General features: G+C 33.7%; 2 long non-coding RNA genes across 6 annotated transcripts; one reads left to right on the top strand and one right to left on the bottom strand.

The window, feature by feature from the left end:
• Positions 1 to 157: 157 nt before the first annotated feature.
• Positions 158 to 8,257, bottom strand: LOC128557702 (uncharacterized). The gene is made up of 3 exons (XR_008371337.1): positions 7,558 to 8,257; positions 2,953 to 3,091; positions 158 to 2,513 (listed from the first exon to the last, which is right to left on the bottom strand). It is a non-coding gene; the product is annotated as an uncharacterized LOC128557702 (long non-coding RNA).
• On the top strand, positions 5,798 to 18,114 carry LOC123549071 (uncharacterized). Of its 5 annotated transcripts, none has more exons than XR_008371332.1 (4): positions 5,798 to 5,909; positions 11,192 to 11,265; positions 12,026 to 12,261; positions 12,479 to 18,114. It is a non-coding gene; the product is annotated as an uncharacterized LOC123549071 (long non-coding RNA). The 5 variants fall into 5 exon arrangements; XR_008371336.1 differs by having other exon boundaries at positions 5,898 to 5,916; XR_008371335.1 differs by lacking the exon at positions 5,798 to 5,909 and adding an exon at positions 6,519 to 6,541.
• The last annotated feature ends 6,546 nt before the right edge of the window (positions 18,115 to 24,660 follow it).

The following is a 24,660-nucleotide window of genomic DNA, read 5'->3' as shown; positions in this document are numbered from 1 at the left end:
ATTCAAGTTATGAGGAGGGACGTATATTGACGAAATGGTGAAAAAAACGTTGGTTTCAACACCTTTTTTAATCTCCAGTTATTGGACACATTATGAATATAGTATACCTTGCAATAAATATTTTAAAACGCACAACAAAATGATTATTCATTTAAAGTACATTTTATATTTTATTTCCATGTAAACATAATCAGAAATACACAATCTATACATACATACATACATACATGTTCGTCAAGTATCATTTCCGACATGTGCGCATCAGTCATCATAAAAACGCGTACACGATTCCGTACAGTTTGTGCTTATCAAAGATTTCAGTTTTTCGAAGAATAAAAATGATACTAAGATACTAACCTCAAATGTTTTTGAGTCAAGTTTCCCTTTTGTATCACGTTTCTCTCCCGGAGGAATGATAGCATTTCGATCTGACATTTTGAAGGAATGATGCTTTCTCCAAAGAAGTTAATTTTTAATACAGTCTCATCGCGATAACCTCTAATTAATCCTTATTAAAGATCCCAACTGTTCAAACTAATTAATTCATTAGTTTAAATTAAAAGCAATTTTCATAACGTCACAAAACAAATGACCGCTGATTAATGAAATCTAATGTTTACATCAAACAATTATCATTATGACACGTGCAAACAAATAGGACATCATCTCACTTTGATATTCGCCGCACCTTTGATATGTCGGCATCACGACTTTCTGGTAAGGCAATAAACATGGACATGTGTTAATAACCAGCTACATTCACAATGACATGTGTGAAATTTAATCGCATAGTTTTCTCACTTCGACTTACCGAGATTACAACGCACTTGAATTTTATTGACGGGACTGAAAAACCCTTTTGACACATCCGAAGTCTCGGTAAGTCAAATTTTGACGTAACCGAAGTTTTGAATTACATATATGATGAAGGAAAATTGACGGGACTTGAAAATTTCTTCGACTTAAGCGGAATTTCGAGGTAAGCGAGTTTGAGATATCGAGTTTCGACTGTATATTTGTGTGGTTACGAGCTCAAAAATCAGTTGTGTTTTATCTGTCCAAAGAAATAACAGACCTGTCCCGAAATTTTGTAAAGACGTATACCTTTTTTATTTTATAAAGAAGATACCATGAGCAAATATGAAATTTCGCCACTATCACAATTTATTCTGTCATTACTTCAAACTTATAATAAGTGTTCCTTATCATCGCTTACATTATATGACAAAGGCAAATGGGGCATTACACTGGAACCAATGTTTTATGAATTATACTTCTTTTATCTAGAATTTCAGGTTAAAATATTTATGAACTTTCACGCCATCACTGTAATCACAAAATGAATTTGATTCAAACTTAAAATAGTTGTTCCCCATCATCACTCACATACATCATCATGACACAATGACCATAGCTCTTGGGAAAATATTCCATGAATTATGCCCTTTTGACACATAAAATTTCTGGTTAATGTTCTGATACGCGTCCACTTTATCTCTGTTATCAGTTATTCCACATCATCACCTACACCATATATGACAAGTCCCATTAAGTGTAGATGCTTGTGTCATTTTCTTCTCGGATGGACGAAAATTAGGGCACCCATACTCCCTAGTTTTCATTTGGTATTTTGAACTAGAAACTTCACACATGAACTGTTTTGATTCCTCTGCTGGTGTATTAATGACTCCAGTGATAGGTGTAGTTTCCTCAGATATGCCCCGTTTCACTACACAGTACCAAAATAGTCGAGCGCGCGATCTCCTGTGACACATCTTGTCTAATACTTGCATAGCGCCCGTAAACGATCTAAATAATTATATTAGAGCCGAATACAAAATCTCAGATCTAACTGCTGTTATAATGACCCTTTTATTATATATATCCACCTTTTTGTTTTTTGTTTTGTTATCGAACGTAAAAGTGAATGTTTCTCGATGTTAAAATAGAAATGAATGAAGGTTTTGTGTGCGCTATTTATAGAGCTGTGGCAGGTCATGCATATTAAATGACAGTTGTCCGGCTACATACACTACAAAAGGTACAATGCGGACTTGTTTTCTGCCTGTTTGTATTTACTTGTGAAATTAAAGTCGTATTTTTGACAAACCTTATTTATTGTCAATTTTTTGTCCGCATTCCCTTTTTAAATGGCGTTGAGTATAATACTTAAATTTAGCGAACGCCTTCATAAAATATAGACATACGTAATAATTATATGTTTGACAGATCGTTTAATATAAAGCCACGGTTTCCTTTAATTAAACCATTAAAGTTCATACAACATCAAACTATCTTTATTGTTTTACTATATAAGATTGTCCTTTATTATCTAAGTAACTTTCTAGTGTGGGGGTCTCCGTGGCCGGGTGGTTAAGGTCGCTGACCTCGAATCACTTTTCCCGCACCGCTGTGAGTTCTAAACACGCTTGGGTTGTAGAATTCTTTCATGTGAGGTAGCCTCCAGCCGGCTTATGGAAGGTTGGTAGTTCTATCAAGGTGCCTACCCGTGCCTGAAATAATACAAGAAAGGGCACCTTAAGTCTTCCTCCACGGTCAAAAGCTGGGAAGTTGTCATAATGTTATGTTTTGACGGTGTGACGTTAAACCCAACAGATGTGTATAGTGTACTTCTTACTTTTTATTTTTATTTCTTTTCGAGTTTAACGTAAAAACTGAACCAATTATTGGTCATTTAGCAACTTTCCAGCTTGCGATGATGTTGGAAGGCCTCAGGTGCCTCTCCAGGCATGATAGGAACTTAGATAGAACCACCTAACTTACGTAAGCCAGCGCGATGGCTGTTCCATATGAAGGGATTCTATACTACCTGAAGCGAATTTTCGAATCTACAACGATGAGAGGCAAGTAGTTTGAAGCCAGTGACCTTAACCACTCGTTCAATGCTTTAAAATTAAATTGTTTTGCTATGAGATTATGAACAAATTTTACCTATACATTTTTCAGTGACTGACCCATGTAGATATAACCCTTGCATTCGGGGCACGTGCTTTGCTCATTCGTTTAAATTCATCTGCGAGTGTTCTTCAGGATATTGCGTAAAACTCTGTGAAGATAGCAGTAAGTAATTCTGGAAATAGACATATTATTAGAAATTAAAGATGTGTTAGACCTAACATATGAACAAATACTTCACAGTATCTTTATAAACATAGAATAAACGTTTGTCTCCATAAACAATACAGTTTGTTCGGTTTTAAAAATGTATACACCTAAAACATGTATAGCTTAAATATGTGTGTTCAAACAATATCAAACAAATTGTAAGTAATATTTGAGTAAATGTATCACAATTACAACAGATTAATTACTTTTTCTTTTTAAATAGTTTTTTATCAAATGATCAACTGACGCTTTACGGTCCAAAGAGGTGTTTATCATGTTACCGGCTGGTAATCAGATGAACTTAAACTGTAGTGTCTCCATGAGGTATCCTTCTTTTACGTGGAGGAAAATACGAGGCTGCGGGGGACCCTACAGCGGATAATTTTCTTCAGTATTACCTAGTGACCTAATTTTTGAGCCAAGATGACCTACATTCAAATTTGACCGAGATTTGATCAAGGCAATCATTCTGACCAAATTTCATCAATCTCAATTGATAAATACAGCCTCTATCGCATACAAAACGTTTTTCTTTGATTTGTCCTAGCGACCTACTTTTTGACCCCAGTTGACCCATATTCAAACTTGACCTTAATTTCACCAAGGCTATCATTCTGACCAAATTTCATGAAGATCAATTGAATAATTATACAGTCTCTATTGCATACACAAGCTTTTTCTTTGATTTGACCTAGTGACCTAGTTTTTGACCAAGGATGACCCATATTCTAACTTGATCTAGATTTCATCCAGGGAATCATTCTGACCAAATTTTATGAATACCCAGTGTAAAATGCATCCCCTATTGCATACACAAAGTTTTTCTTTAATTTGACCGGGTGACCTAGTTTTTGATCCTAGATAATTCATATTCAAACTTCACCTAGATTTTATATAGACAAACATTCTGATTAAATTCCATGAAGATCCGGTGTAAAATGCAGCCCCTATTGCATATACAAGGTTTTTCTTTGAATTGACATAGTGACCTAGTTTTTGATTCTAGACGACCCATATTCAAATTTAATCTAGATTTTATCAAGGCAATCATGTTGACCAAAAATCATGAAGATCAATTGAAAAATACAGCATCTTTTGCATACACAAAGTTTGTCTTTGATTTGACCTAGTGACCTATTCTTTTGAATCCAGATAACCCATTTTCGAAGATGGCCTAGATTTCATCAAGATTATCGTTCTGACCAAAATTCATGAAGATCAATTGAAAAATACAGCCTCTATCGCATACACAAGGTTTTTCTTTTATTTGACCTAGTGACCTAGTTTTTGACCAAAGATGACCCATTTTCAAACTTTACCTAGATTTCATCAATGTAATAATTCTGACAAAATTTCATGAAGATCAGTTGAAAAATACAGCCTCTATCGCATACACAAGGTTTATCTTTGATTTGACCTAATGACCGAGTTTTTGAACCTAGATGACCCATTTTCAAATTTACCCTAGATTTTATCAAGGTAATTATTCTGACCAAATTTCATGAAGTTCAGTTGAAAAATACAGCCTCTACTGCATACACAAGCTAAACGTTGACAGACGACAGACAGACAGACAGACGACAGACGACAGACGCCGGACATCGAGCAATCACAATAACTCACCTGGTGAGCTAAAAACTGCATCAGTGGGGATTTCTTCGGGAGGTGTTCATGCATTTCGACTGAACATGAAATTATTGAAGCTGTGTGAAAAAGCTCAAAGGATGCAATGTTTTGCAAGAAACTTACAAAATCTATGAAAATTGACGAAGGGAGGTTTAATGAACTTTTCACAGGGGATGAGTAATGAGTATCTTATTTCGAACCTCTAGTGCAAATTAACAACAAACGGTGGCGAGGAAAGCACAAAAACGACCAGTTATCTCAAAGTTCCAAACTGGTTCTTTACACAATTTGCTTCAATTCTAAAGACCCTCTGGTGCAAATACCCAGTGCAGTGCACTCGGCAGATCTTTACATGAATCAATTACAAAACCTAATGATAATATATCTAAGTGTTCGTTCAATTAGTCAAGCCAGATAATCAAGCTTTTATTGCCAGCAGAGCGGGACATAAGTACATTTAAATAATTTAAAATATAAGTAGACTGCACATTGAAATAACATAATGATGAAATACTTTCGTACAAAAAGAGAAAAGCATGTCATCTGATACGAATTCTACTTGAAAATGACCGTTGACCTTCAATATCAGGTTTGACCTTGACTCATATTTAATAATTTTTTCATCGCATTGATTGTCGAGCATAGATACATTGAAATGAATGACTCAGTTAGTAATGAGAGCAAATATTTTTGACAAAACATTATATTACTAAATGTGCTATTTTGCAATTTTCACAACAATTTGACCTTTGTCTTTCAATATTACTTTTGTTCGTGATTGTTTTATAATAAGATTAGCATTGTTGACAATGCCCGATATTGCATATATTTAAATGAAAGGATATCAGTGACTAACAATTATAAGATTTTTTTTTAAACAAAAGAAAGTAGACACGGTATTTATAATCTGAGATGATTTTAAGTTAATTTGTAAATTACTCTAACGGCGTGTTCTAAATCATGCTCTATATAATAAAACCGTTCCCATTGCATTAGGTGCACGCAAAAATAGAATTTACGCAGTAGGACGAAAATAGAAGTGGTAAAACCATGTCGTTACTATTTCAGGTCATATAGGTGTATGTAATTTATACGTATGGATATATGTTTTTAGTGCTTTTATGTTATTTTACCTTTTACAAATAGTCTGGACTCAGGTAAAATGTATATATTACCTTATTTGTTCGCTGCTTTAAACTATTCAAACATTTGACAATACCTCATAGGCCATTTTCAAAGCCTTGCACTTACTTTCTTTCCATCAAGCAAAATATTATATTATAGTTGTATTATAAATTAAGGCAAATAAAGTTAAAGAAGTCATTAACGTTTTTTTTTTTTTTTTCGTCATTTTCTTTTGTCTGCCAATTTTTGTGACTTTCTATTTATACTTATAATAGTCTAGCGAATAAGTTCGCGAGCCTAACTATACAAAACAAAAATACAAATAATAGCAGCATGAATGTAAAATAATTTACACATGAAGTACATGTATGTATGTCGGACATAATATTTTTTGAAAAGCTTGCAAAATATGGTCGACTCGCTCAGGAAAAACCAGAGATAAAACCCCTAATATATAATTATACTTAATTTTTTATTTTGGAGAAAACTCTGGAAACTTGTACCCATTTTGTCATCGCATTAATGCGACATTGTCTTACCACCGAATGTAGGGCCTCATCCTTGCAACTGTTTCAAAAATATGCATTTACATAAACATATACATGTAGAAGCTTCAATGAGAACATTTAAAAGACTCTTCTAACATCCTTTGTACAAATTTCAGGTAGGTAAATCAGTCAAACTAAATTTCAGGAAATGCATGTTTTCTTTTATCATGTTTATCATAACCTTTTTATATTCAATACTGGCACGGAATTTGAATTTAAAACGATGTCGTCGCTTAGTGAGACTCGCTAGAACTGAATTCTCTTTACATTTACATCTAATTAAAGCTCGAATCACTCGAGCGTTCAAAACCGGTTTTATACTCCAAAAACGTGAGGACAAAGATACTCCGCTTACGATATAACGCAGAGTACCAGAAAGTCCTAACTCTATCTCTTACAAGCTATATCAAACTCTGTTATGCGGTTTACCAGATGCATGTATAGATAATACAAAGTATAGAGGAGAGAAAATTCAAATTCAATGCCTAAATGAAAACCTGACCGGATATTCAAAGATTAAGCTGTTTTGTTACTGACAATCGTTCCTCTGATGTATCTTTTATACAGCCATCTTTGGCGACTTCGGTCTTCCACCGACCGTGCATCTTAAGACATCTCTCAGATATGTCTTGCTCATTTGCTACGGTAGTAGCGCCGCTCGGTCTTATAGAGTGTGTGCCAAGGTTAAGATTGGGTGCTACGGTCGCAAGCTTAGCCTTAACGCATTCTCTTGTCTTAGTGTAACTAAGCTTTTTGGTCATTTTGATAAGACATGAAGCTGTTTTAGACCTTAAACCTGGTTTGAACAAAAACATCCTCAGAAGTATTAGGCAAATTCGCTACTACCATTATATCTTTGTAAAATGGAATATGGACAAGCTGACGAGGTACATTTAGAGATCACAATTTCTGAACCGTCTCTATAAATGTCAGTCTTAATTTTTCTAATTTTTATACCGGCATGATCTGAACTTTACTGGATATCATTGCTAAATCTAGCAAGTCAGTTATTTATCTAGTATCTTCGTTCTTAGCACAGAGTGTTTGTAACATTTCTGAGTTGTTTCTTCTCCACTAGGATTTAAGCTCTGCGTTTTGCTGAATGCAGTAAACGTTTTACAATGTTACTTACTGTTGAGTCTTGTAGAGCGTTTATACTATGTGCCCATTTTATACCGTAGTATGCTGCGGACACTATGTGATCCGACATGCCTTCGTCAGGTAAATGAGTGAAATACCTGGCGACACTTATAGGTAGCGCTGGCTTTGAAGTCAATGTTTTGGAATCACAGAATCTTTCAAACTGATTGAATGCGTTTTTGTACTTAGTAAAAGTATTGTCTGCTCTAGATTGTAACAGAATGCCGGCAATATACCTCGAAATGTGCATCTGTAAATGTCATTGTATGCCTGGTTCATCTAGTTTCCATTTCAGCGTACCTTTCAAACCAATACCTGTCAATATTAGGAAATTATTAGATTCTCATTAAAATAATAACATTTTGAGTCATGTTGTCCTCTTCCTATTTAACTAAAAACACATTTTAACGCCAGCATATCATATGGCAGTGGGTTTTTGGCGAAACAATCATTGTTTCCGTTTCCTGATAAGACAACATTTCTTTTTTCCTAAATTTATGATTTCCTTAACAAAACCTCTAAAATTGCATCTATTGTCGATTAACGTCTGCCAAAAATATGAAAGATCCACTTTTCCACGGTGGAATAATCAAAGAAGAAATAGCTTGTTCTGAAATACATTCTGTAATCAGTCTAGGAGGAGGAGCTAACCAGTTTACGTACTGTTCCCATGGCTGCACCATGGCATCGATTTCTTCCATGGCATCGATTTCTTCAGAATTCGGAACCCACCACCGTGAGTTAAATCTTTCACATTTATTGTTTAAATGTGAAGCAAACCTATTAATTTCGTGTGGTCCCATTTTGTGTCTAAATACTGAAAAATGTTCTGATTAGTTTTCCAGTCGTCACAATCAAAACATTTACTCAAATAGTCATCTCTGTCGTTCATTTCTCTGGGAATCTATTCCGGACATAAAACAATATTTTCTTTATCAAATAAACTGTTCAATTCTAATGCTGAGCTATTAATATTCGATTTCCGACTGCCATTTAATAAAACAGATTTTACATTTTGGTTATCAGAATATACCTTAACAAATGAATTTCGCAAAGCTTTTGTGTGTGAATGAACAACTCTGTTAACTGCTTCAGTTTCACGGCTTATGGAACTAAAACTTTGTTCTTGCACGGACAATTGACTGAAAACGTCTGACTCGCTACAAATTTTATCATAACTTACAGCACTAATTATCAATATTTTTGTTTTCCTATCTATGCTGTTCCCTTTTTTACCTCAGAGTCTCGCATTTTATTATCTTATTCAACTCGTCCAAACAAATCAATATGAAAAGACACTCATGAAGTATCCTCTATATAATTAAATGTAATGCAGAAATGGTATATTATTTAAAAAAACTGTCACTTTTTTAGTGTGAGTGCACACTTATCCTGTGTTTTGCTATATAGATTTTAGAGCGTCTACTATTTCAAACCTAATTCATAACACCGTTAATACATATAAACTACAAAAACATTATGTAGTGATTTTCCATATTTTCAGAGATGTAATTTGAGTCCAGTATACCTTTAAAGGTAGATAATAATATTTTCAAAACCAAATGTCCTTTCAGGAAAAATTTGAACCCAAATACAAATGACAAAACGATTAAGACCTTAAAATTACATACGAATTGATAACAGTAAATTTACCAACAATTTTTACCATTTGTATTATCAATTTTAAGGTAAGCGAGAAATCATATAAATTAAAAATCCAAAATGCACACCACCAAAAAATACAATTTCAGTTTAAAAAACCGCCGAGTGTGTGGACATAAAATATAAAGAAGAGATATGATTAGTATATATATAAATATCTGCCACAGTATGGCGGGCTGATAACCTAACCAGTGTTCCTGGATTCTGTACTACCTTTTCTCTGCACGTAACTGTTAACATCTCCGCATGGATCAGAGGTGGAGGACGAATGTGTTCTAAAAAACGGGATTATTGATTGTTTTTTAAAACTGCGTTCATTTACTGGAAACGTTTTACAAATGGTAAATTGTAAACCATTTTTTTTTCCTACTAGTTCCGTTTTCTCAACTCATTGTATTGGCTTTCTGTTTAGACCATGAGTACTTACCTTTGGAATGCAAATGGATATATCAAATGTCATTTTTATGTATCCATTTGTCTATGTTTGAGATTCTCACTATCATAATCTATGATCATTAACAGGTAAATTCTGATTATTATGTCAACGTGTGTTTTACAAGACACATAGCTTAATACTTGATAAAGTTCATCATTGTATATAATATTCAGGATTAACAGACCGATTATGTTATCCCTTGACATAAATAGAAAATTGTCTATTCTTTCTCCAGTATCGTTTAACAACTTTGCTTAACTTTCGAAAACATTCCCTAATATGTTCAAAACGGATTATTGTATTGTTTTTAAACGTTTTTGGATTTTTGATTGAAACACGTTATATATGGCTGTAGCCTGTTCCGTTCCGGAATGTTGTTCACTACACACTCTACAATTACGGTAATCTGATTATTTGTTTTACAACGGTCTAATTTCGGAACTATTCTGACTAGCCCTTCCAAATGGTCCGGTTTCACACACCACAACAATTGTCGGGACGACGAGGTGTTTGTTGTGTAGCTACCGGTCCCCGAACATTTCTCATGGCATTCTCTGCTGTTTTTGTTGTTGTTGATCCAGCTTAGAAACCTTGCTTATTTTATGTCTGACAATTTTATATTCTTTTTTTCAGCTTTTCTGATTATCCCAATTACATGTGCATAATAATGTACAATGCACAATTCAACTCCATGCTTACGCAAAGCATTTCGGTTGGTAATGTCAGCTTGAACAATGAATGAATTCATTTTTATTATTCGTCCCTTCACTTCATGCGATGTGTATTTTAGCTATTTACCAACGACTGTGAAAAACAAATTCATTCAAATGCAATAATCAGCTGTTAACGACATTAATTAGATATATATTAAGAAGATCCTTTGGAAACGTAGCACGCAAACAAATTAATGCATGATTTTGGTTATCACGATAAAACATTTAATTTATTAATATTATGATTTTTAAGCCTCACAACACGTCAGAACGATCATATTAATAATTTCGTGTATGAATCCAAATATGTCATAATTAAGAACTAATATATAGCAGAACCATGTTTTAACATAATATCGAAACTTGAATACGATGAGGTTATACACTTGCGGAATAATTTCACGAGGGTGTAGCCTTTAAATCATTAGTCACTCTTTTGATTTTGTAGGTAAATATATCTTCCTGTGCACTTCCTGAATTATGATAATGAACAATAACTTTAACTGCGCAAACTACAAAAGTCGTAATCTGCTGATGTTTTTTTTAAACTTTTGGATAGAAAGGATATAATCATTTATTTGGAAAAGATACATGCACACTTATTTTATATCTAATCGATACAGGCTGTTTCATGAAATTATCAAACTAGGTATTTTTTGGAAATAGGAGGTCTGGACGTGTGAGGCAGACATAATAAATGTTAGTACTTGTAAAGATTATTATAATTACAGCGATGAAAACTCTAAATTGCCGATAGTTTTATATAGAACTCAGCAATACTCTACGTTTCTTACTTTAGTTAAATATTTTTCTAGGATGAAATTCATGATGAACATTTGGAATTTGATGACAATTCTAATCTGGGTGGAATATATTTCATCTCAAAAAGGTGAGGTTTTATTTCTTTTTGTCAGCCTAAATGACGCTTGCTTAAATACTTTTTGGCAAAGGAAACATATATTTGACAAATTAATGCAAAAAAGTCACATTTACATGTCCCTAGCGGTACCACATTTCACAAACTATATTTCAACAAGTTGTACAGGTCTATATGCGTTTAAATTTAGCCTTACGAAAAACAGAAAATGAGTTTTATTCAGTCTCACAAAATTGAGTCCTCTTTAAAATCTGAGACTGTTGTTGTGAATTGTATTGTTCACTGGTAAAGGCTGATGAAATAATGGCTGGTTCTATTTTTGAAGATATCGGAAAACCAAATACGATTTTCATGAGCGCTTTATTTTACATTTTGTTATGTATACTCCCCTTATCAACAGTATGAATTAAAGTAAGACTATAAAAATTGGGTAGGGAAATAGACAATAATTTCAGACTGCCGTTATATTAGTTTAAAGTCGATTTGTTCTCGTCCTTCGAAAGAAACAATGTTAGGTATGTTCCAAATAAGAGCACTGATACATAACAAGTTTTTTTCTTCGTGATATGTATTTTCATCTCAGCATGGTCCAGCAAATTCAATAACAATGTGACCGTCAAGATAACGCATCCCCTTATGACACAGTTAAGAAAATATAATGCTCTTCCAAGGTATATGTGTAAAGCGCAAACCTATTAACCTTTAATTTTAAAACCCGTAAGATAAAGCAAATTAACAATAATTGTTTAACGTGCTTTTCTCCGTTTTTCAGATTTCCATCTTCAAAGTGACGAAATACCAGCAAATGCAGACTTCGAACAACCCATACTTAAGGAAGCAACCGATGCTAAAGATACTGTCATTATTGCAGCATCTTGCTCTCTTGGTTTTGCTATGGTTGCTGTTATCGTTTTGTTTGTGATATTATGCTGCCGAAGAAAAGCATGGACCTTCAGGATAAAGGAACCAGTTCAAGAAATAAAAGATTTGGAATTAAAGGAAATTATCGTAAGTTAAACAGAAAATATCTCATTTGTATCTTGTTATGACTACCGTTTTAATATCAAAGTCTTACAACATTTACGAAATGTTAACACGAGTGCTGATGTTACGTCTCACGATATCCAATTGGCACGTATTCCATTCCATTAAAGTATCTTAGCCATTGATATTACCCGGGACTATGTTTTATATCATTTTACATCTTGTTTCCTATCCTATTCAGTGTCAAGAACAACTTGAGAGTGGCCCTGATTTGGTACAACCATTGATCGAAGATGTAGCAAAGGCGACCAGTGTTACAGTCCCTCACGCCTAATGCATGCAGACAGAATGACGATAGCGAGGAGATATACTCGAAAACCTTTTTTACTCCATACTAATGACACTTTTTGTTTTTAACCCTGTAAAATATTGACATAAGTTAAGGAAAATAAGTTTGTCGAAATTTGGGGGTTGGGGGGGGGGGATAAAACAAAAATCCAGGTGTGGAGTTAAAAATGTTGTTGAGTATATTAGTTAGCTTTTAGTGTTATCATGTCTTGACTAAATTTAGTACTGTACATATTTTTTGGTCTTATTTCATCCTAACATCATTGAAGATACATACTGATCTCTTCCAAAAAAGTACACAAATAATGCATTGTCTTTAAAAAGCCTTTAAAGAGCAAGTTCGATATGTATTGTTTTAGTCACATTTATTTCAATAGTATTAAAAAAAGTAAAATTACCTTGTAAACCTCATTTTTAATCCCCCGCCAAGAGTGGTGGGGGGTTATAGGAATGGTCTCCGTCCGTCCTTTCCGTCCTTCCGTCTTTCCGTAACATGTTGTGTCCACTCTGGATTTTCAAGAAACTTGGGTCAAATGATCACCTCATCAAGACGATGTGCAGAACTTATGAGTCAGTCATGTTGACTCAAGGTCAAGGTCACAACTCAAGGACAAAGGTTTGAGCCTTCCATTTTGTGTCCACTTGATATCTCTTAAACCCCTTGAAGGATTTTCTTGAAACTTGGGTCAAATGATCAACTCATCAAGAGGATGTGCAGAACTTATAATTCAGCCATGTCTGCTCAAGGTCAAGGTCACAACTTAAGGTCAAATGTTTGAGCCTTCCATTTTATGTCCGCTCTATATCTCCTAAACCCCTTGAAGGATTTTCATGATACTTTGGTCAAATGATCACCTCATCAAGACGATGTGTAGAGTTTATGAGTCTGCCATGTTGGCTCAGGGTCAAGGTCACAACTCAATGTGAAAGGTTTGAACTCTATATCTCCTAAACACCTTGAAGGATTTTCGTGATACTTAGGTCAAATGATCACCTCATCAAGACCATGTGCAGAACTCATGAGTCAGCCATGTTGGCTCAAAGTCAAGACCACAACTCGAGGTCAAAGGTTTGAGTCTTCAATTTTGTGTCCGCTCTGTATCATTGATGTCGACATCCGTGGACTATAAAATATAATTAACAAAGTCCACCCAATACCATCAATCCTTTCACTATCCATAACAGCGGCGGGGAATATAGCTGTCTTTCAGACTGCCTTGTTTTCTTAAATCTTGTTAAACGTTTGAGCATTTTTCAGTACGAGTATTCGTTAGTGTGAAATAATGTTATTGTACTTGTGTGATTTTATTGACTATCTATGGTATACAGAAAGTGTAGAAAAATATTGGTCTATCTAAATCTGTGTAAATTTGAACCATGAGAGCAGTTAATCATGCATAGTAGACATAATGATAGCGCCGATATAATGTATAAATAACTAGATAAAAGGCCCTCCGAATAGACAATTTGGTTTGAACACAAGACCATAAGCATCAGAACACAACTAAAGTGTTATGTAAATATAAAAAAAAACACAAAAATAAAAAAAGACCTCAAACAACTACGGTGGCACAGAGGTGACATAGATGTTTTTCATACTAATACATGCGCACGTAATAACTAATACGTGCGCACGTACCAGTATAAAAACATCAGCGCAAATATCAGTACGTGCGCACGTACTAGTATAAAAACATCTTCGCACGTATAAAGTAATACGTACGCACGTAGTAAGTTATACGTTCGCAGATGTTTTTTATACCAATACGTGCGCAGATGTTTTTTAAACTTACATGTGCGCTGATGTTTTTTATAACAATACGTACGCAGACGTTTTTAAACTAATACGTGCGCACATATAAGTTATTACGTGCGCACGTAATAAGTTATATGTGTGCAGATGTTTTTTTAAACTAATACGTGCGCACGTATTATATATTACGAGATGTTTTTTCTACTTATATGTGCGCTGATGATTTTTATACCAATACGTGTGGTGATGTTTTTACGTGCGCACACAATAACTTATACGTGTGCAGATGTTTTTTCTGCTAATATGTGCGCTGATGTTTTTTATTCTAATACGTGCGTACGTATTACTTATTACGTGCGCACGTATTAGTATAAAAACACTTATGTCACCTCTGTGCCACCGTAATGCGAACAACTGATGCTGTCACGGTTAATTTTATGGGAAGAGTACTGGACTATAAATATAGAGAGGTTATGATTTCAGCTCTGGGCGAGATGACTGTTGGTAAAAGGTAGAAGTGTCAGAAGCCATTCATCAGACCCATGGAGAATTTAGGTTACATGCAAAGAACAAGTCACTACTGTTGAAAAATCTGAGAACACTGATGAGATTAACTAAGTTGTCATCAGATAGCAATAACTGAAAACGGCAATAGAACCATGTCAAACGATTCAAACATTGCGACAAACGTTAGTCGTTTATATAGTTGTTTCAATGCGAATGATCTAGCCTGAAATACACAAATGCGTGGTTTTGAAACTGGAATCTTAGACACGAGAAAAGGTCCAAAAGTCGGGTGAATGTTTCGCTACATAATGATCACATAGATATGTATGTAGTCATACGTTGTCATGAGATCATGACTACAGTTATGCACCGATCATGGTCAAAATGACAATACTTGATTCATATAATGACGTCAGTGTGATGTAGTATGGGCTTATTAAAGATCTAAGATAAGGGTAACGTTAAAGTAAAGGAAAAAACAAAACATACAAAAACAAAAATGAAATAAAACCAAATACTTCAAATGATTTAAAAATCGTTTGTGGAATAAAAATATTTGTATAAAAATCTTTATACAAATATAATATGTAAATACCTATAAAAGATGATTTCTACAGTTTACTTTGCTTTCACAGAATTTCCTAAATATTTGCTCATTTGTAGACAATGACCGATAAATTCAAAATAACCAATAAATTTATTAGTTACCGTGCTCCTTCAATTCTAAGTGAATTTCAAACAAAACCTACATAAGATGCAGAAAGTCTATTTATTTTACAATTCTACAACTGCAATCAGAAGAGTTTTAATACTAAATGAAACGGATAAATGTCTAATAGGAAGAGCCCAGGTACCAAGAACGAATACCCCTAAAGCAGCAATCAAATAGCAGATTTGACTTCGTACTGTAATACTGACTGGCAGAAAATTATCTTTTAAGTGATTTTATTCGGGTTTTTTTTTGTCTCTCTATCTCTCTCTCTCTCTCCTTGTGAAAACTAGCTCTAGATTTAAAAATAAACACCAAACATACGGGGATTTCGACCGTTCAAAATGAAAAGAAGCATCTTTTTACAATACTTTCTTTGTTTAATCTTAAGAAATAATGTACTATAAAATATTCTATTCGAAGAAATCACGGTTTCAGAATGAAGAATTTGACAAACTTTAAAGAAAAGGAAACTGTAGAAATCATTTTTAAGTTAAAAAAGATAAAAAAAGGCGTTTGTACAGAGTAAAATATATTGAATAACATATACTTATCGAAACATCTAACACCACCTCGATATTTGGCGATATATTTCAAAATTCTAAAGTACATTTTTTTTCAAATCTAATACACATTTAGGACAATATATTGTTAATATCATATTAAAATGTCAATAAAACCAATCTGAAAAAAGATATCATTTCATTCATTTTCGACTTCTACATTTTTGAAACTCGCACAAATACACATAAAAGTAGTGATTTTATAAATTATCCATTTAAAAGGACTGACTGTTCACTGATATATGTTCAAATATCAGTCCAGATTTAAAAAAGAAGAATTTTTTTTTCTCAAAATTGTCTTGCTTTATAATAAAATTCCCTCGTTTGTCAATTGCATACATTTATGTAATGTCCTAGTATAAACAGAATGATATCATAGCGGCATTCGATCTTGTTGAAAGTTCGTGGGTTTTTTTTGGTTTTTTTATACTGAAAACTTCAACAATGTACTATATGTTCAACAATGTACTATATGTACTATTTATAATTAAAGGATATTGACAACGATACTGAGCGGGCGTTAGAAAATTGTTTCGTTAGGTATTATAATCAAGGATGTAAACGTCAATGTGTTTCCATATTTACATGTAATCTTTAATTATTTCCTAAATTGTTATTATGCTAAAGTTGGCAATACATTATTACCAAAAATAATCAAATTTATGTTATGCTGTGTGAATTTGTAAACTAGAAAAACAAATGCTGTAATTTACGGTACTGTAATGCTGCTATACAATTACGTTTATCCAAGCAGCAATGCCACATATAGGCGTATTAGTTACCAAATTCCGATTACAAAGACAAAAAGGAACATTTATTAAACTTACTACAATAACTTCATTTGTATGCTTCATTTACTCTCATAATTGTGTTCTTGATAACTCTCAAACCTTTTTATTGTTTTACCTGTAGACGTGTCTGTTTAATTGGATTTGTATTTTCATATTGATACTCAGAATGCTTATGGATTATATGTAATTGAGCACAACCTTTAGATCAATGTTGTTGTATTTTCATATATGTATAAATTATATGCTTGTTAAAATAATTATGTATTTATTTGTACTGATCTTTTTATTCTGCACTTCTTTTTATTTTTTGTAGAATCATATTAATATCCTAGTGTACTTAGATTTCAACAAAATATCTGTTCACGTGTAGTATGTAGGCGACTAATGATGCAGCACTCTTTCATAAATTAAAAAAGTCACTATTTTATTTTATCTATTTTTTAGACAAGTAGCTTCTTAGATGTCAAATAACTCTTAATCCACAAAGTCCCTAAGTCCGTAACATTTTGTGTACTTGTACCGATCTTGCATTTCTTTTTCGGCAAGATGAGACTGATGACGCAATATTGCTTACACTTTCTTTTTTCAGTTTTCAGTTCTTTTGTTTTGAGTAATTATGAACTCGGGACTTCAACGAAAACCTCTGAACCACTTATATCTGGGTGTCCTATCTAAATATTGTTGTGACTTTTTCTTTTGTCATACTACAGATAATCGATCAAAAGTTTGTAAATAATCTTATTCTTGTTACACGTGCTGTTTGTACTGTTCTGTGACGAAATGAATTCATTACCTGTGAAATGAGTTTTCGTCATATGTTTACAGAATTTTGTTAGTCCTTGTCCCAAACCTTTGCTTTTGCTTAATCCTATGATCAAAATATCGACCAACTGACCGACCAACATGTACCTACCTAGTTATGTTTCCGACAACTAAATATTTATATGTCAGAAACGGGAAAATAAAGGGTTGTTTTAAAGCAAATGTAATAAAATACTGCCAAGTGCAACTAAATAGTTTCAGTTTTCCAAAAAGTAAATAAAAGTTCTACTTTGAAAGTGAATTTCAGTTATAAAATACTACATTTTGTACATTTCGTTGCTTGTTATTGTAGTTTTATTTGGTTACGTTTCCCGCTTGCTTATACTTGATAACTTGGAATTTGTATTTTAAATGTAGCTTGAATTGATTAAAATTTCTTGTCAACGTGTTTGTTAACATTATTATTTTGGTCTCATTATTCACTTTGTATAGAGATAAATAAGTCTACAAAAATGACCAAAAAAAAAACAACAAAAAAAAGCAGAATTTACATGCTTGAGTATTTAACATTCAGATGTGGGTATTAATAGTCTAGAGTAGGAGCTACGAAAATCTTCTAATATCTCTTTTCATGATTGTGGGATGTTGACGTGAAAACGACAACTTTTCGGCAAGCTCATATAATATAGTGTGCATGTATATGGTGTTGTGAAAAAATACTCATTAGATTCGGCGTATACACATCTTTGTGTTCCATTGACAAAGGCACCTAGTTACGTTTTGTAAGTTCTATAATGTAGTGATGTCTCATATTTCTTCAAATATTTAACTGGAACCAGGAGTTATATTACAATCATGAAAATACAGTGTAAATGGAAACATGTCGTGTGGCATCCTTTCTTAGAAAGCAATTGTAAAAAATGATACAATATGTTTTAAAGTACTCAAAAAGGAAAGGATGGAGACTAGTTATAATTTCCTATCGAAACTAAAAGTGGCAAGTATGTACCTTAAATCTGTAACAATAACTTTGACACCTGTGCCAATTTTATCTAAGCATTGTGTGGAACTGTCAAAAAGACTTTCTTTCTCTTAATTAGAACGGAACCATGGATTAACCATAAGAACCCATGTAGAACTCTGATATTAAAAACACCCATTATACCTAAAGTACACCTTACTTTCCAGAAATGAATGCACTTATTACAGAGTTAAACTGAATGTCACTTTTCAATTAACAAAAAAGTGTTTCTAAAATTTAGAAAACATTCTTCTTTTAAAAAAAAACCTCTGCGGCCGATACAGATATGTCGACCAATGTAAATGACTAGCCAATGATAAAGATTCTCGTGTGTTCGGGAAGAGCATCTCGCTTCACTGCGAGTCAGAGTAGGTACATGTATATGAAAGTAGTTAAGTTATGAGATATTTAACTGCCATCAAATTGAAATCTTTGCAATATCACATGCGTTCTCTAAATAAAGAGCGTCGAAGACAGCAAAATGAGTGCTTTCTTCCGCACAAAAGTTCTGTAATCAGTTCTCGGTACTTTTCTTAAACACTTTGACACAGTTAGTCCACAAAAAGCATTTGGGCGAAGTGTTTGAGAAAAGAAATGAGAACTGATGGCAGACGCTATGTGTGGAGGAAAGCACTCATTTTGCTGTCTTCGACGCACTTTATTTCATGAAAATCTGTCAAGTAATAAGGAAAATATAGGCAAAATGTTTCCTGAATTGACACGTTTTCTCCGTGTGTATCCAAAAGTCACGTGGGTTGGCCACCCAATAATATCATGTTAACCAAACTATTCTGTGTCCTGTACTTAAGTTTTTGTAGAATATACAGATATTATAACTTGACAGGAATTGACCAGCTGCTTCTAGTTTGTGCTTGTTTCAATTTCAAAGACATTTTAATTTATGAGTATGTAATCGAATTAAAACACGAAATCTATTTTCACATGTGACAAATGTGTTGCTTTAAACCACCATATTAGATCGGATTTAGTGTATGATGATAAATGTATTATTAGTTACATATACGCTGTCGAGGAAATCCATACCAGGCGAGAGCGTATGGATTTTCGAAACAGCGTATATCCCGTATCCTGTCACCAACAAGCTGAGTAACGATTTCATCTTGCCGACTACCCTTTACTTCCATGCTATAGACAACAAATTTTGTAAATTAACAAAGCTACTTACAGTGCAGACTGGAAATTGGAATCCTGCAATCATTTGTTTGGTCATCATGTTTTGTTTATAGTTGAATAACACCAGCATAAAATGCACAGTGAACTGTATTTCGACTGAATAACAAAACACAAAAAGCTCATTTACACAGGTTATGAACTGGTTTTGATCAGAAACACAAAAAAAACTGTCTGTTCCATCCTTTCGAAAATCATCAGATTTCACGATGTCAGACATGCCTTGAAACTTCGGCTTTCATCCCGTTTTCTATTAAATCCTTTATCTTGCACGTAGATTAAATGATCCTACAACAAACTGCTGAGTAACAAATATGTTAATTCCTTTGCTTTACGATGATTTGACTTAAAACAAAATTTCAACGGCCGTGTCTCCCATACAGAGTTATTGTTCTTCCATTTCAGCTACTTACGGCTAACTTCACGAGCCTTAACTAAGTAGGAGAATGAAAACGGCAAAAAACACTAAATTTACTCTCAGAAGCGATATCTATAGCTGAAGCTTCTGATCTGATTTGATTCAATTACGCCAGCGATGCGGCAGACATTTTGGTTTAATCAAAATTCATATCTGAAATGTACTTGCAGGATATGGAATATATCCTGTCTCCACGTGACGTCTATTGACCAATAGAAATGCAAGAAACTTGTAGGAGGCGAGATAAATCAAAATATTTGCATACATTTTGCAAGAATGAAAAATATGTCATAAATGAATGCTGTTTGGTTATTTGATTGAGTGAAATTCTGAAGTTTAGACTAGGCTTTAAAATCAAAATTTACATTTTTTCTGTCATTATTCATTAAGAAATTTATCATGAAGTAGCCGTCTACAGTTGCAGACAACTCTCTTAAATAAAGTTATGGCAAATTGAATATTTGGTATTCCTAAGCTCGTCTGAATTTATGGGGACATTGCGGAAATTGTTAACAAATACAGTTTAATCGATTAAGATAAATCATATCAAGTCAGATAAATATTTGCACAAAATTTTTTCATTGATTAATATAATATTATTAGCTTTAAAGTAGTTTACTACTTCCGATAAAAGCGTGCACCTTTATAGCCATACTGAAATACAAACGTACAGATAATTTAAAGGACCAAAGAATAATATGTGCACTGGAATGATAGTTAAGTGGACCCCAGGTAAGAATTTTTCCTTACAGTTGAAATGATTTATTAAAGATAAACTCTAGATTGCCCATACATTTGTTTTATAGTTTTGTTTGATGTACATTTTAATTGAAATTATACTGTTTATTCAGATATTTTGTGTGTGCATGTGGAAGACACTTAAATGAAGATCTTCAATGTTTATGTATCGTGTGACATAAACATGTATACACAGCAAGACTTTTAAACCTGCTTTGATTTATTTCATAATGTAGCCGCGTTGAAGGATATTTTCTTTTTGTGTGTGAGATTGATTTGGTATCTGTGTTGAAATAAATTGACATAATTCACCTAATCGGTGCAACGTATATGAAAAAAAAAGATACATGCTATCTTGAGTGCAATGAATATTGAAGTATATATCCATCCCCAATAATCTCGATCCGAAGTGTCCTAAACAATCTATTTTGATAAAATAAATTACGTTTCCTTTTTACACATTTTTTTCTTATTGTGCAATGATATAAAAGACTTACCATAAAGTTATGGCGAAGGTGTGTCAGACATGCTGCTATTTTGGTATTTATACACAGAGACAGCGGATGCAATGACACAAATCACAAAGTCAAAGCAAACCGCTTAATCCTGCAAATATATACCACAAACGCCTTATATACATAATGTATATATAGTCTGTTAGTGTTTCCTTGGTATTAAATAATATCCATGTATGTTTTTAAATCTGTCAAATAATTCATTTCAAATGAATTCGATAAGCTACAACTCGTATCAAAACATGGCGTCCAACTGTAACCTTGAAACGTTAAAATGAAGTACGTACTAGTATGTTAATATTTTAATGATACAAATAATATAGTTCGGTGTTTATGTGAGTGAAAAATGTCTGTTTATGTTTGAAAATACTTTTTCATAGTGTCTGATGAAAGTGCTTGCTTCTATGTATGTTACATATTTTCATTACTTTGTCTCGATCGAAAAATAAATACGTGTATTTAATTTAATACTCTGGCATTTTAACTGGACTAAGTTAAGGTTATACGTTTCGTCAATTTTCTTAAGGGAGTGTCAAGTAGGGAGCCCATACACTTCGGAAAAGAAACTCTTTTAGGCGATAGAAGTTATACGATTAATACATAAACTCATATTCAGACATGTTATCAAATCCGTCGTGACTGAAAAGAAACAATGCTGATGTTAAATGTTTTTGTGAACAAATACACATGTACTTTTACTATAATTCTTAATATTTATATGTTGGGCATTTATACGTTGGGGATAGGAATATTCGACATGTGCTGAGACACCATCAAACAAAATAAAGTCACTTTTACACAATGAAGTGTGCACTCGTTTATGAGTCATGTAAGATAAATGCATTGTCACTACTATAGCAGCATATAAATATCCGGTATTGAATACTGTCGATAAAACAACGTAGTTGACATTATAGTGCCACTTGACTATCCGGTATTAAATGTAGTACAAAGTCCGGTGCATGAACTAGAAACAGACTATGTGGTTATTAATCCCCCGCCACAAGTGGTGGGGGGTTATAGGAATGGTCTCCGTCCGTCCTTCCATCCGTCCGTCCGTCCGTCCGTAACACTTTCGTGTCCGCTTCATGTCTCCTAAACCCCTTGAAGGATTTTCATGAAACTTGGGTCAAATGATCACCTCATCAAGACGATGTGCAGAACCCATGAGTCAGCCTTGTCGGCTCAAGGTCAAGGTCACAACTCAAGGTCAAAGGTTTGAGTCTTCCATTTTGTATCCGCTCTATATCTCCTAAACCCCTTGAAGGAATTTTATAAAACTTGGGTCAAATGATCACCTCATCAAGACAAGGTGCAGAACCCATGAGTCAGCCATGCCGGCTCAAGGTCAAGGTCACAACTTAGGGTGAACGGTTTGAACCTTCCATTTTGTGTCCGTTCTATATCTCCTAAACCCCTGGAAGGATTTTCATCAAACTTGGGTCAAATAATCACCTCATCAAGGCAATATGCAGAATTTATGAGTCAGCCATGCCGGCTCAAGGTCAAGGTCACAACTGAAGGTCAAAAGTTTGAGCCTTCATTCTGTATCTCCTAATTCTCTTGAAGGATTCATATGAAACTTGGGTCAAATGATCACCTCATCAAAACAATGTGCAGAACTTATGAGTCAGCCATGCCGGCTCAAGGTCAAGGTCACAACTTAGAGTCAAAGGTTTGAGCCTTCCATTTTGTGTCCACTCTGTATCTCCTAAACCCCATTGAAGGATTTTCATCAAACTTGGGTCAAATAATCACCTCATCAAGAACTCATGAGTAAGTCATGTCAACTCAAGGTCAAGGTCACAACTCAAGGTCAAAGGTTTGAGCTCTGTATCTCCTAAACCCATTGGAGGATTTTCATGAAACTTGGGTCAAATGATCACCTCATCAGGACGTTGTGCAGAATTTATGAGTCAGCCATGTCAGTTCAAGTTCAAGGTCACAGCTAAAGGTCAAAGGTTTATCTTTTCACTATCCATAGCAGTGGCGGGGGTTTTAGCTGTCTTTCAGACTGCTTTGTTTCATTTCAAAAAGGTTGCAACGTTTTTCCCGTATTTCTGTGTTTTAAGGGTTTTGTTGCGCTTGATGACAAATAACTTTCATTTCATTTCATGTTTGTAGGTATCTGTCTGTAAATATAACCCTGAATTGTATTAGTTTTACTGTTTCAAACAGTGAGAATTTCAATAGATGATTTATACTGTTACTTAACGAAAGAGTAAGAATTAAAAGTAATCGGAAATTCTTTCCAAATGTACATTAATAAAGAAAGAAAAGAAAGAAAAATATATATATTATCTAAATAATTTTCAACACATAAAGCTTAAATGTATTAAAATGCCGACGGATATCCAAGAATTATTTTTTACATTTTCACTATTGTTACGTCATGCTTTTGTCTATGACCTTGCTCAATGCGCTTGATGTTGCGCGGTTCAAACTGGTATGATTTGATAAAACCCATTAAGACATGGAGCAAAAAGAAAATTTGTTTGTTTCAACGAAAGATCGAAAAATGTTTTACTTGTGAACACCAGATTTTAAATTAATATTGCATTTGTTGTTCTTTTGGTGGAAGATATTTAAATCTTTTACTGACACAAACAAATATCATCTGTGTAACCACTTGTAAATACTTTTAGTTTCTGATGTTGCCTGGATATTGAGTTCTTTGTTAAGTACTCAATCATTTACATACTGTGTACACGCTAGTTTCACGCCACCAAAGATTAGTTTATTCACAAAGGTATCTTAATAAATGGCGTTTTGAACATATTTATTTAGGATTGTGTTTTAGAGGACTGCATGTTAGACTGACTGTAGCTTCGGTATTAAAGTTATTAAAGTTATTATTATTATTATTATTATTTATCATCATCATCATCATCATTTACCCGTATAAAACATTTTAAATCAAAGAATTAAGATTATACACTTTAAGTCTGATTTCTTCTGTAGAAAAAAAATTCCTTCCGAAGATGTCCTTACAAAACTGAGATTTGATTGCTGATCAAAAGGAAATTCTCAGCTATAACCATTCTCAGAGGCCTGCCATGATCCCCCAGAAAGAACCATGATAGATCTCAGGTATGTGAGAATTATCT

This window comes from Mercenaria mercenaria, chromosome 6 (genome assembly GCF_021730395.1).
Source record: "Mercenaria mercenaria strain notata chromosome 6, MADL_Memer_1, whole genome shotgun sequence".
Classification (NCBI taxonomy): domain Eukaryota; kingdom Metazoa; phylum Mollusca; class Bivalvia; order Venerida; family Veneridae; genus Mercenaria; species Mercenaria mercenaria.
The sequence above is the reverse complement of the archived record's forward strand: the minus strand, read 5'-3'. Positions and strand labels throughout refer to the sequence as shown.